The sequence below is a fragment of the Prionailurus viverrinus genome, chromosome A1 (genome assembly GCF_022837055.1).
Source record: "Prionailurus viverrinus isolate Anna chromosome A1, UM_Priviv_1.0, whole genome shotgun sequence".
NCBI classification, from domain to species: Eukaryota; Metazoa; Chordata; class Mammalia; order Carnivora; family Felidae; genus Prionailurus; species Prionailurus viverrinus.
The window spans coordinates 78,337,617-78,351,077 of record NC_062561.1 but is presented as its reverse complement, the minus strand read 5'-3'; the positions used below and the strand labels follow the sequence as shown (position 1 = coordinate 78,351,077).

At 40.6% G+C, this 13,461-nt stretch overlaps 1 protein-coding gene across 1 annotated transcript in view; it reads left to right on the top strand.

Annotated features, from left to right (window-relative positions):
* Window positions 1–13,461, top strand: part of NALF1 (NALCN channel auxiliary factor 1) — a 628,937-nt gene that overhangs the window by 215,731 nt on the left and 399,745 nt on the right. The window lies entirely within an intron of this gene.

Here is a 13,461-nt window from a genome sequence, read left to right as displayed (position 1 = left end):
AAGGCCTGTAGGTCACAACTTTGATGAGGAAAGGGAAAGAGGAGAAAAGAAAGAGAGACAGAGAGAGAGAGAGAAGGGAAGAGAGTGAGCAAGAAAGGCAAGAATATTATAATGTGGCTGATTTGCCTCTGAAAAATAAGAAGGAACTCGTGGGAAATATTTCTAACATCTCTGGCTGTATTTAATCTGTACCAGACAAGCTGAGTTGTCCCTCAGTTTGATATCAGCAAGGATTTGTGGGAGCTTATCATAAAGAAAACAAATCATCTGCTACCCGAGGTCCTGGCAGGTCTGTGCGTGACTCAAGTCAGTGTAATCCACCAGCCAAACGACTTTCAGGCGTGGGTCCTGCTGTGCGCCAGGCTCACGTATAGCCTGCCTTCTGGAATAGAAAACTCTGGAGACTGCCTCCAGTCTGAATTCTGGGTGTTGGGTAACCTCAGTGGGCACTGCTTCCGCTACGTTTGCCCAATTTTCAAAGCCGTTGTCTCCTATCTTAAGTAAAACTCAAAATTGCAATGATGTTTTTTAGCTGCTATCTCAAAAGACGGTATTTTCCCCTTAAAGTTTTCTTTTCACATTATTAAAATATTTTATGCTCAGAGGCTAGTTCTCATCTGTAGAGTAATGAGCAGTGTGTACAGGGGGTGTAGATGAACCCCCAGCACAGGGTAGCAGGGCTGGCACCGTATTTTTGCCGGGTTTTATCATTACGTGCTCATTAAAGAAGACACGGAATACGGCAATAGGAAAAAACAAGCCGTTTTGCCAACATAAGATGATATTCCCAGGATAGCATTATATTTAGACATTTAGGTCCATAGATTCACAACACTGGGTGGTTTGAGTTGAGTTACCAAGGTAATGGCCTCAGTGCCTGTGGGATGAGCATGAACCCTCATCTATCCATCACCCCAGGGATGAGAGTATTTAAAATATGTCGTAACCCAACAAACCATACATGTTTTGTAAACTGTATTTCAGAACTTCTTTTTGTCTCGAAACATTTGCCTTTTTATACTGGACTTAGGTCACACCTGCATATGGAAAATAACATCTAAACCAGCTGTTAATCATTATAACTAAAAATATAAATTTGTCCCAATTATTCATTCAACAGATATGTATTGAGAGCTTCTCTATGACGGGGAGAGGAGGTAGAAAGATGATAAAAACAGTATTCCTACTTTGGGGGGCTCTCGTGGATGAGAATGATTCGCTAGCTGTGTATGATGATGGCTTTTGAGTACTCTGAGAAATCCTGGTTATTTAATTGTGTGTTTGGGCAGAGGATGACACCTGAGATTCTTGCCAGTCATATGTGGATGTTGAAGTGTTTCGGGAACATTAATGAACTCAACAAAGGGCCCCAAAGTCAGAGGAGCCATGATAGACAGGGAGGTGATGAGTGAGACAGAATCCCTGCCAGTGGGGGAGCGACCTCAGAGGGGCAGAGAGAGGTGAGAGAAAACAGGCAGTCTAGCAAACTGTAAAGTGCTGCTTGTGTGACAGAATGGACTTAATCTCATTAGACAGAGGGAATTCGTCAAAGGGACAGAGATCGATCGTTCGATCGATCGATAGATATTTTAGAAAACGTATCTTGAATGTTTGGTTGGAGTGGGATCTTGGGCTAAGATAGTAGTTAAGAAGTCGTTACGCTAATCCAGAAAGTAATGATGTAATCTACATTGAAAATATTTTTAAAAATAAGATGGGAATGAACACACATACACTCTGAAGTAGATCTGTCTGTCATCTGTCATCTGTCTACATCTGTTGGAAATGAATGCAATAAAGGAAAAGAGTTTTTGAGAATTACTCCAAAGTTTGTAGCTGAGTCACAAGATGAGTGTGTTGGTTGAAATTACATAATTGCCAAAAATCTCAATCACAGGCTTCAAATGATAGGATATTTATGCCTCAGAGAATAACATTGTGTATTCCTTACAGATAACTGTAAAATGGATTTTTAAAATTTTTGTTTGTTTTGTTGACCTGAATAAATATACATATACTGGGCGACAGTAGAATGATATATTAGGATTATAACTGTATTAGTTTTGTTTTCTTTTTTTTAATGTTTATTTATTTGAGAGAGAGACAGTGTGAGTGGCAGAGGGGGTGGTGCAGAGAGAGAGGGAGACACAGAATCTGAAGCAGGCTCCAGGCTCTGAGCTGTCAGCACAGAGCCCGACGCGGGGCTCAAACTCATGAACTGTGAGATCATGATCTGAGCCGAAGTCCGACGCTGAACTGACTGAGCCACCTAGGCACCCCTATTAGTATTGTTTTAAAAACCAGACCCTAGAGCCACTGGCCAAAGAAATAAAGTTGGTTATGACCATTGATATAAACATGAGTAATTGATAAAGTTGACGTGGCCTTTGATGATATGTCTAGAATATTTTCTTCTTTCGTGTACCTTAGTCTTAAGGGATCTAATTCATCTCCATGCTTGGTGTATGAGAGAGGAATGAGAAAATACAATCTGTTGCAAGTAAATTTTTATGAAATAGAGGACAGACTATAAATACTCTTACTTGTAATAATGGGCAAAAGTAAAAAGAATGTCCTAAGAGATAGAACATGTAATTGGGAAGCATGTAAAGAAAGAAAAAGTTCACAGAGAAAGAACACAGTAACATCACTTCTTAATCTGAGGTTAAATATGTTTCTCCGAGAAGCACTCTGATGTCCCAGTGCCCTGACTATTAAAAATTGCAAGGAGCACCTGGGTGGCTCAGTCGGGTAAACGGCCGACTTAGGCTTGGGTCACAATCTCGCAGTTTGTGAGTTCAAGCCCCGCGTCGGGCTCTGTGCTGACAGCTCAGAGCCTGGAGCCTGCTTCGGATTCTGTGTCTCCCTCTCCGTCTGCCTCTTCCCTGCTCACGCTCTGTCTCTCAAAATCAAATAAACGTTAAAAAAGAAAAAAAGAGGGGCGCCTGGGTGGCGCAGTCGGTTAAGCGTCCGACTTCAGCCAGGTCACCATCTCGCGGTCCGTGAGTTCGAGCCCCGCATCAGGCTCTGTGCTGACAGCTTAGAGCCTGGAGCCTGCTTCAGATTCTGTGTCTCCCTCTCTCTCTGCCCCTCCCCTGTTCATGCTCTGTCTCTCTCTGTCCCCAAAAATAAATAAAAAACATTGGAAAAAAAAACTTTAAAAAAAGAAAAAAAGAAAATTGCCCAACTTTTTAATAAATTATCTTGAAGTAAAAACATCAATAATTATTAAAAGTATATATATATCATGTTTGGCATTCCGTGTATGAACTCATTAGGTTTTTGTTTGTTTAGATGTTTTTAGGTACCATTTGCAGATGGGCAGTATCACTTAGGCAGTGGCTTCTTCCCTGAATAAGGAAAAGAAAAAAAAAAACTGACGGGAAGAATATTTAAGCTGTTCCTTACAATTCTGATCATCTCATTTGAAAAGAGCACTGAGAATTACCTCAAGCAAAGGAAAAACTGTGTTACCTTTTGATATGCAAAAGACTTTTAGCAAACTTATTTTCGCTAATGATTTTCCCCATTTGCTGTATAGTTGTGAGCATACTGAGTCAATACACGTCTTCGTAATGTGAAACGTAGCTCATGAAAAGTAAAAGAGGTGAGGTGCTTCTCAGACATTTCGGTGGCACAAAAGGAGATTAAGTAACGTGTAGGCTGCCTTGAGCGAAAGCACGTTAAGGCGAACAATTTGGCCAGTGGCCTCAGTGTCTAATTGAGACTCGCAAAACAGCAAGAGATCAATTAGGATCCTCACTTGACATTCTTCTTGAACAAAAAATAATGACAAAAAGGGCTAGCCTCGTAAAAGGAAAGTGGGGGTTGGGGATGTATAATGCTCCCTACATGGAAAGGGCTCCAGATTTTGCCTCCACGCAGCTCCAATACACTGGGAAAAAAATGCAGAGGGAAGCAGTCACAACTGTCTGTTGATTTATAACACCCGATGACCAGAGCATGAGTCTGGCCTGTCTTTTTAAATGAAATGCCTTGCTTTGGGAAGACGTTGAGTGTCTGTTACAAGGGCAGCAGGCCTTCATGATGGTTTATTAAAAAGCAAACAGACAGACATCAGAGACCCATCACATGGATGAGGAGGCTGTCCATGCCACTGAAGAAATCGAAGTAGGCTTTGTGTGACAGCTTGTACATTTTCAGATTTTCATATGGAATCTGTACGTGTTATGAAGATGAAATTATAGATAGATACAATTTCACCTGCACAACACGTACAGGTTCCATGTAGATGTTACTGGAAAACGAAAGTAGAATTACTTTCATTGTTGTCTGTATATTTTTACATTGCTAGATTCAAGGCAGAAAAAAAAAGCCTTTAAAATTGCATTCCTGTTGTTCAGACGAGCTGGGTTTTAGAACAACTCCAAGGTGGTAACTACCCTCCCGTTTAAGGCAAATTAAGCAAACCCGTGGAAGGTATTCATACTGAAGGCGGCAAATTTGTACTTTTCTCTATGGGAAGCAAGATGTTTTCGGAACTGAGCTGAGAATCAATAGTAATAGAAGGGGGGAAGAAAACAGAGCCCACAGTTATAGTTCTTTCTGCACAATGGTATGTCATTTGATTCTTTGTTCCGAATTGCTTTCTGAGTGGTGCGTGTGTGTAGGCTTTAAAATAGAAATTTCATAGGCAATTGCATGCCTGGGCTTATAAGGAATAACGTGTCCCAATGGCTGACATTGTGGCAGCTTTCATGTAGAGAAAATGTAGGTACAAAGGGACTCCTTCATTAAGGTTATCCTGGCACATGTCAAAAGACGCCCCCCCCGCCCCCCCCCCCCCCACCGCATGGTAAATAACACTGAAAGGGATAAGACTTTCTCTTGAAACTTGAACTCAATTTTAGGCTTTTGTGATCATAATCATGAGGAGGAAAAAACCTCATGAAATCTGTGCGTTTTAATAATACAGGCTCTGATAAATTAGTAGGATGAAGTCAAGCTGGTTCAGCGCTTCATCTCACAAGGTCGTCATTTCCTTTCTTAATTTTTTTTTTTTTTTGAAATCACTCTCTAATTCCCAGACCTCAGGGGAAATGATACGGATATTTTTTCTAGGTAATTAAAACTTTCCCGAGGTCACTGGTACGTAGGGCAATGGCTACGTCAGTGAGATTAGAAATATCTTAGGTGGGAACAGAAATCACCTCCCTTAGATTTTGGTTCCAGGTCTAGATGGCCGTGCCACTGTGGAACTGGACTCAACTTTTGGAATTCATCCTCCCAGAGAAACGGAAGGTGACTTTGTTGATTTAACTGCTTTTTTCTTATAGATCTTCCTGATTGTTTCCACTTTCTAGTTATAAATAATAATGCGAGAGGCACTGGAGAGCCTGGGTGGCTCAGTCGGTTAAGCATCCGACTCTTGATTTTAGTTCAGGTCACGATCCCAGAGTTGTGGGATCAAGCCCCACGTCAGGTTCTAGGGTGAACGCGGAGCCTGCTTAGGGTTCTCTATCTCTTTCCCTCTGCCCCCCCTCAAAAACTCTTTTGTATTCTGCAGAGTCAATGCTTTTAAAATAGGTGTTATGGAACCAAATAAACACTTTTGAGTGTTGAGTGAACAACTGTACAATTTTTTTCTGCTTTGAAAACGGAACCCCTCATGTATCATTCATGTGCTCAATTGACTAAGCTGGTGTCTACTTTGCCAAAACAACCTGTCAGTTCAGAGGAAATAATCAGTCAAAACAGTTATTTGGTGTCAGGTAGGAATGAATTTTCTCTTTTCAACAGGTTTTGCTGGTGTCGTGTAGCTGAGACTTAGAAAGCACATTTATTCCAGAAACATTGTCCTTCCTAGGAAACTGTAACATTCCCTTGGCCTGGAAGACAGATTGAAAGGCCATATTAGGGAATGATGAAGACAATTGAGCGCTGGGATTAAATGGAGCAAAAGAGACCTGGTTATTTGTTTTCAGCGTGTCATTTATAAACTTTCATTTTCCAGAAACATTTTGTAAGACAGCCAGTGCCTCACATAAAATGCAGCACTGACATAGCTAGGAATAAAAGATGGGAAATTATGTTTTTTTGCAATATACCCAAGGTACTTTTAAACATGTCCTGACACTGTTTTTTTTAATGTTTATTTATTTTTGAGAGAGAGAGAAAGAGGTTACGCGTGCTAGTCGGGGAGGGGCAGAGAGAGAGGAAAACAGAGGATCTGAAGCAGGCTCTTCACTGACAGCAGAGAGCCCGATGTGGGACTGAAACTCACAGAGCCACAAGATCATGACCTGAGCCAAAGTCTGACGCTTAACCAACTGAGCCACCCGGGTGCCTCCTGTTTTATCATTTTATTAGCTAATTATTTGGAGCGGATGGTTCATATATGTGTGCTGCTTTCTGCTAACAGCAAGAAAGTCAGCATCTTTTCTGAATCATTTGGAAGCTCTCCAGTTGGTTCTTTTTATAAAAAAACATTGAACCATGTTTTTTATTTTTCAAGTTACATTGCCTCTGGGTGAGGATAAATCTAACGCTGTATCTACATAAGGCTGCAAGTAGAGATCGGTTAGGATCAAATGACCAGGTGCTTGTGGAAATTAATCTCTAAAGACAAGACAAAGCGTGAACTCTACATGGGAATTATGTGTCTGTGCTATGATCTTTGGTAGTTCCTTAGTCAATGACTCCAGGCCCTGATAGGAAAAAGGAATCCCATGCATGTAAAAGCAGGGGTTTCTGCAGAAGAAATCCGTGTGTTAAAAGTAGATTTTTAAATGTCCATGGTTTAGCACATTTGAATGTGTTACTTTTAACTTTGGCCTGAAAAGAAACCTGGCATTTACCTCGAACATTTGGAGCTTGAGTGTCTTACTCTCATCTTGCCCTGGTCTCCCCTCCTCCTTTACTGAGAAGACGTGTGAGGGTGATATTGGTGATGACAGTGAGGCAGTCAAAGAGCAAGAACATCAGAAGAGGGATTGAGGGAGGGTTGGAAGCTCAAGGTCAAAGTCCACAGATACGGGGAAATCCAAATTTATAATTTAACTGTGTCTGTTCTGTAATTTACTATTCAGACATTTTATACCAAAAATTAGAAAGGACCCAAACACTCATCCATAAACATCCACATATCAAAATATACTGTAGCTGTTAGAGAAAAAGGAATACGATATATATTGTGTTGATATAAATTATCTTAGGATAGGTTAAATTGTACAGTTTTCCTAAGTATATATGCATGCATGCATGCATGTATGTATGTATGTATTTATAGAGAGGGAGAGAGAGAATCCCAAGCAGCCTCTGTGCTGTCAGCGCAGAGCCCCATAAGGGCTCGATCCCACCAATCGGGAGATCATGACCCGAGCCAAAATCAACACCTGGAGACTCAACCAACTGAGCCACCTGGGCACCTCAGAATAGGTTAAATTTGAAAACAGTACAGAGCAATGTGTCTGTTATTCTACCACTGACTGACGTAATAAAGACAGAAGTGTTTGTGTGCGTATGTGTGTGTGCATATGTAAGCATGCGTGCGTGTGCGTTTATGTGTCTGTGTGTATAAACAGTCTGGAGGGATACACACTGTGAGGTTAGAATGGGCTGGTGGGTGCGAAGATTAAGGACAACAGAAATCAGAGTAAAAGCAAGATTTTGAGTCTATAATTTATTAAATAGTTTTGATATCTAAGCCCTAGGGATGAATTACTATTCAAAATAATAAAATTCACTTTGAGAAAGAGAAGCTTTACACCATGTAAAAAATTCTCTTATCCTCCTCAAAACAAATAACTTGCTTGAAAAAAAGGTAATACACAAGATGACATCCTGTGGTTTTTCCCAGAACTACAGATGGAAGAGTCTCTGATTTCTTAAGAATTTTTACAAGAAACTCTGATAAACTATGGAGGGCAAGAGTTATAATAAATAATTTGAATTCTTTTTTTTTTTTTTTTTAAATTTTTTTTTTTCAACGTTTATTTATTTTTGGGATAGAGTGAGACAGAGCATGAACGGGGGAGGGGCAGAGAGAGAGGGAGACACAGAATCAGAAACAGGCTCCAGGCTCTGAGCCATCAGCCCAGAGCCTGACGCGGGGCTCGAACTCACAGAGCACGAGATCGTGACCTGGCTGAAGTCGGACGCTTAACCGACTGCGCCACGCAGGCGCCCCTAAATAATTTGAATTCTAATAGCATCAGTAATTGTCTACTATGTTTTTTCCTATCCTTCCTCCCCACTGGCCACATATAATTTGCACTTGCATTTGTAGAAACCACACAATAACTTAGTAGAAGAGCATTAGATCCTACATCAGAAGTAATTTGCATATAACCTCTTCCACTTTTTTGTAAGTACCTTTAGATAATTGACTAACATTTCTCAGCCTTCATTACTTTGTTTGCAAAATGAGAACGATTATTCCTCCATCACTGAGTTATTCTCCATCAAGGACTTAATGCAATAATATTCAAAAACCTTTTTACAAATGTTAAAGTAATGTGCGAATGGAAATTGATGATATTATGGTTATTTTGTAGTACTATCGGATGGTACTTATGCTTCAGTAAATCAAGTCTATATGTTGACATACTATGCACATTCCCCGTATAGGCTGTCATCCATCGTCTTGCTTTGAAATGCTTCTGTAGGGCATTTTTTCTACTTCTGGAAATTACTTTCTCGTCCTTTGGGCCAAGCCAATTTCTGTCCTTCTATCCCCTGATTAAATATTATCTAGTCCCCAAAGTCTTTTCTAATTAATATTGTCTTCTATATGGGGCCATTTCATTTGCTTAATTAATGAATAGATATTTAATGACCATTTGCTATGTTTTGAATTCTCAAAAAATAGTAGAGAGCACAAGAAATCTAAGCCCACCTCTCCCACCTTCCTTCACAGCAAGCACGCCTTATATCTGCATTTCTGCAGAGATTTTGTGCAGTTGACTCAGACCGAGCTTATGTTGGGGAGGGGAAAATTTTCCTCTACCTTTCAAGATGATTTTGGATATTCTAAGAATTAAATTGACACGAGACAGAGTAACAAAAAATCAAATTTAATTACGTGCATACAGCGACTCCATAAGAATAGGAGGCCCATGGGCAGTCAGGCAGTTGAAGCTTATATGCCATCTGGAGCTGAAGAGAAGGGGGTGGTGGTCAATGGCTTCACAAAAGGAGGAAAGCAATTCACAGGAAGATGAGGAAGAGTAAGTGTTTGGTAAACAAGGGTTGGGTGGCCCATAGGGAAACAGTGGGGCCTGGAGAGGAATTTTCAGAAACAGACTTTGCTAGGTTCCTTGCTGTGTACCATGCCTAGCTCATATTATACTGTAGCTATCTGTCATGACAGCCACCTTCCTGGAGGAGGTCCTCTATCCATTTTCTTTCAGGCAGTTGGGGGATTGTCAAAGGTTCTTCCCGAGCCTTCTGTTTCTTAAAAATAATCAGCCTAAAATAGTCCACATGCCAAAGACATGCGTTTTGGAGTGGCAAATTTTGCTTCCCTACACGTACAACAGCAAGAGACAATGGTACAGATAGTACATGTGCCTATATTTCACTTCAGACATAAGAATATTTTGTAATTAAAAAAAATTTAAACTTTATTTTAAGAGAGAGAGGGGTCGGGGGAGGGACACAGAGAGAGAATGAGAGAGAGAGAATCCCAAGCAGGCTCTGCACAGTGCAGAGCCCTACGTGGAGCTTGAACCCACAAACCCTGAGAGCATGACCTGAGCCAAAATCAAGAGTTGTACACTTAACCACCTGAGCCACCCAGGCGCCCCTAAATTTAAAATTCTTAAGCGTTGAAAACATTTCCAAGAATAACTTCAGAGATATGGCTCAAGGAGAGTTAAATTATTTTCTAATGTATTTATCCTGTTCTGAAGCTTGGAAATATTTCCTTTCTGAATGATGTAGACCTTCAACCTAAACAATGTGATCTTGCATGAAAAACAATATTTTCTTGAAAAAATGCCTATAAAGAAAAATTGCTATATGTTTGCTCTTTGAATACAGATCAAATAAATAAGGAGTCATGATAGGAGATATTAAAAATGGAAGATTTATAAGTCTTCTAAATTATATTAGTAGGAACTTGAAAGAAAGTCTAATCATAAATAATACAGAGTTGCCTATCTGTGTTTTATAATGATGCTCTCCGTGCATTCTGATGAGGGAACCATAGGCCCAGGTGACTCCAGCCCTTGTGATGAAGTTTGGAGCAGAACCCCCTGCATTCTTAAGAGCACGTCTTTGACAACAGTGGCCACCTATTACAGAGATTTTTTATCTTTCATTTAAAAAGAGTAACTTATTTTTAATTTATTCCCAGCTTCATTGAGATGTAATTGACATATTGTGTAAGTTTAAGGTACATACCATGTATAACATGTTGATCTGATATGCTTACATATTGCAAAATGATTACCCCCTACTGCTAGCTAATGCCTTCATCACATCGTATAACACCCATTTCCTTTTTTGGCAATAAGAACCTTTAAGGTCTACTCCCCTAGCAACTTTCAAGTATATAACAGGTTATTAATAATTATAATCACCATGCTGTACATTAGATCCCCAGGATGTAGTCATCTTATTACTGGAAGTTTGAACCCTTTGACCAACATCTCTCCCATTCACCACCGCTTTACTCTGTTTCTATGAGTTCGGTTTTTTTTTTTTTTTTAGATTCCATGTTATAAGTGATGTCATACACTATTTGTCTTTGATACACTGACATATTGTAGATGTTGCCAGTCAAATCCGGTTTACTCAGTGATCTCACCGAGTCTGCAAGGTGCAGTGAATCTGGTTCCCAGGTGTACAAGGTCTCATATCAATGTATTTTTTTCACTTGGACAGAAAGCCAATGAAGATGATATCAATCACTGCCAATCCCACTGGTCTGACACGTTTCTGTAATAGTTTCTGGAGTTCATTCCCTATGGGGTACACTGTTTAAAGGCTGCTAAATAAATAAATAAATAAATAAATAAATAAATAAATATAAAGTAAATCCTTAACCCCAACTAGATCTGAAATGGAATGAGTTTAGCCAGGAACTAGCGATTTGTCCCCTGACCGATCATTGGGATTCCGCCACCCAATGATTTGTAAGTCCCCAGGGTGAAGGCAGCTCCAAGACTCTGTATGCTCTATTTTTCACTTTTTAGTAGCTTACCTCTGAGGTGAGCAGGAAAAATTCACCAGAGCAAGAGGATTGGTGGAATGTTCATCCTTGGAAAGGCTCGCTCATGGGCATTTTTCAGACATCATTCCGTGAACCACACAGCAGCGTCTCCTGTGGAGAGGGCAATTTCATTTCTAGTTACACGTGGCAGAATGGAGTCTTGGAGTGAAGAGGGAGAGAAAAGCTCAGTTCCCCGGTGGTCCATGATGAGCCTTGGATCAGAACCCAGGGAATTTGATTCCAACGTGATTCCTGCTCAGTTGGTCAGAGCCTTGTCTGGGACTTCATTATAGCCTCAGTGGTGTGGCCTGTGCCTCAATTGTTGTCATGGGTTTGGAGCATTCAATGTTGGAACAGGGATGACAGGTCAGATAGCCAGACATGACATCCAGGCTCTCCTGGGTTAAATGTGTATTTTCCCTGAGAAATGAGAATACCTAGAGGCAGAGGGTAACATCCTAACAAACATAATAGTGGGGAAAAAAAAACCAATACAGCCATCTGAAAGTGAGAGCCTGTTAGCAATAAATAGCACATTCTTGGAATGGGGACAGCGGACATTCAAAGCACCATTACCTTTTGCTAGAACAAAGGGCTTTCAGTGACTCAAAGATCCCCCTCCCTGTAATTGTACATCCGTCTAATTTAGCTTAAAAGTTCACCAAACGTGACGCTTTCTGTCCTGTTTCTCACTGGTCACGGTTTCTCAATAGAGATCAGAAAGTGTAATGTTGTCATTAGCAAAGGGATATGTGCCCTCATGTTTCGACAATTCTTTCAACCTCAAGAAACCTTAATAATGTCAGAAAATATTTCTCAGATGAGAAATATAGTAAGAATATGTTCTTGCTAACCACGAAGTGTGCAAACCACCTAATAGTGGACTGATGTGTTCACCCTTTAATTTAGGACAGGAAGAATCTGGTGAGATTGCAGGGGGAGTTAGGGCAGTCAGATGTAATTACTAACTTGATCAATCAGAACACCGCATACCTTCCGGGATTGGGATGGGTCAGCAGCAAAATTTTCAAGATCATGAGTTGGTCTGATCTTAACCGCGTGTTCGGCTTGACAGAGTGATGCCTCTAGTCAGCTGGATGTCACGAAAGCTCCCGAGAGGGGATGGCATGAGTCCTTCCTAATGAACTTAAGAGAGGGGAGGGGGGAGGGAGAGAGGGAAGGAGGGTGAGCAGGAGTGAGAATGTGAGAAAGGATTGCTTCCAGCATTGGGGACTAAAGTTTCATTTCAAAAAAAATAAAAGACATTTTGGAAAACTTAGAAACACATAGGAATGATGAGAGGAGGGGAAAGTTTACATTCTTACGATGGGCAAATTTCCATCATTCCTTCCCTGCAAAGACAGTTCTAGATTTCTCTACCACGTGATCCTATGGGAATGGAATATCAAAGGAAAAATGGTTGAGTGGGAAATACGCTGAATATTTAGGACCTTACCCCTGGCATGATGTCTTGGCTGGGTGTCATTGTGTGCTAAATACATACATTGGCCGCCATTTCGTACCCTCAATGTGCAAAGAGTGGACAAGAGAAAAGAGAGCATATGGTGAGACAGAATGTATATGCACCAGGGTTCTTGCTGCTGTGACAAAGACATTTTGTAGAGCAAAACAAACCACTCTTCATCCACCAGGGAACCCATGCCTGGGAAAGACATCCTGTGGTTGATAAAGGGCGTAGCGGGTGAAGAATCCAGTTAAAGATTTGCGAACACTCAGTTATAAAATTGCAAGACTGCACACTTTGTCAGTTCCTCTTGGAGTTTCCAGATGACACATACAATTAGAGATTATCCTGCCTCATTCAAACAATAGCACGTTATTCCCCACATCGATTATCTCTATTAGCGTGTGATGGCTCTTTGTGGCTCAGGTATTGATAGCCTTAAATACCAAGGGTATTTGCCACTTGACCAAATCACCACCATTCTTTTGAAATCCCTTCTCTGGCTCATTATCAAATCGTGGTTCCAATGCGTACTTTGGCCTTCAGTGATAAGCTTCCTGGCTAAGGATTGGCAGCTTTTTTCCCCCTCCTCTGTCCTAGAGGAGGTTTTTTGGGAACAGGTTTCAAACATCACAATTAGGGATTATTCAGTTATAAAAGCCCCATGAAAGCCAATTGGAAAATGCCAAGAGAAAAATGTTCAATTTGTGTATGCCAGTTTACTTAATAATGAACACACAAAAAGACACCTGTTTCTTTCCAACCCCCTAATCTATTAATGATATGGGAAATTTGATAAGAAAACAGAATGTCCAGACAC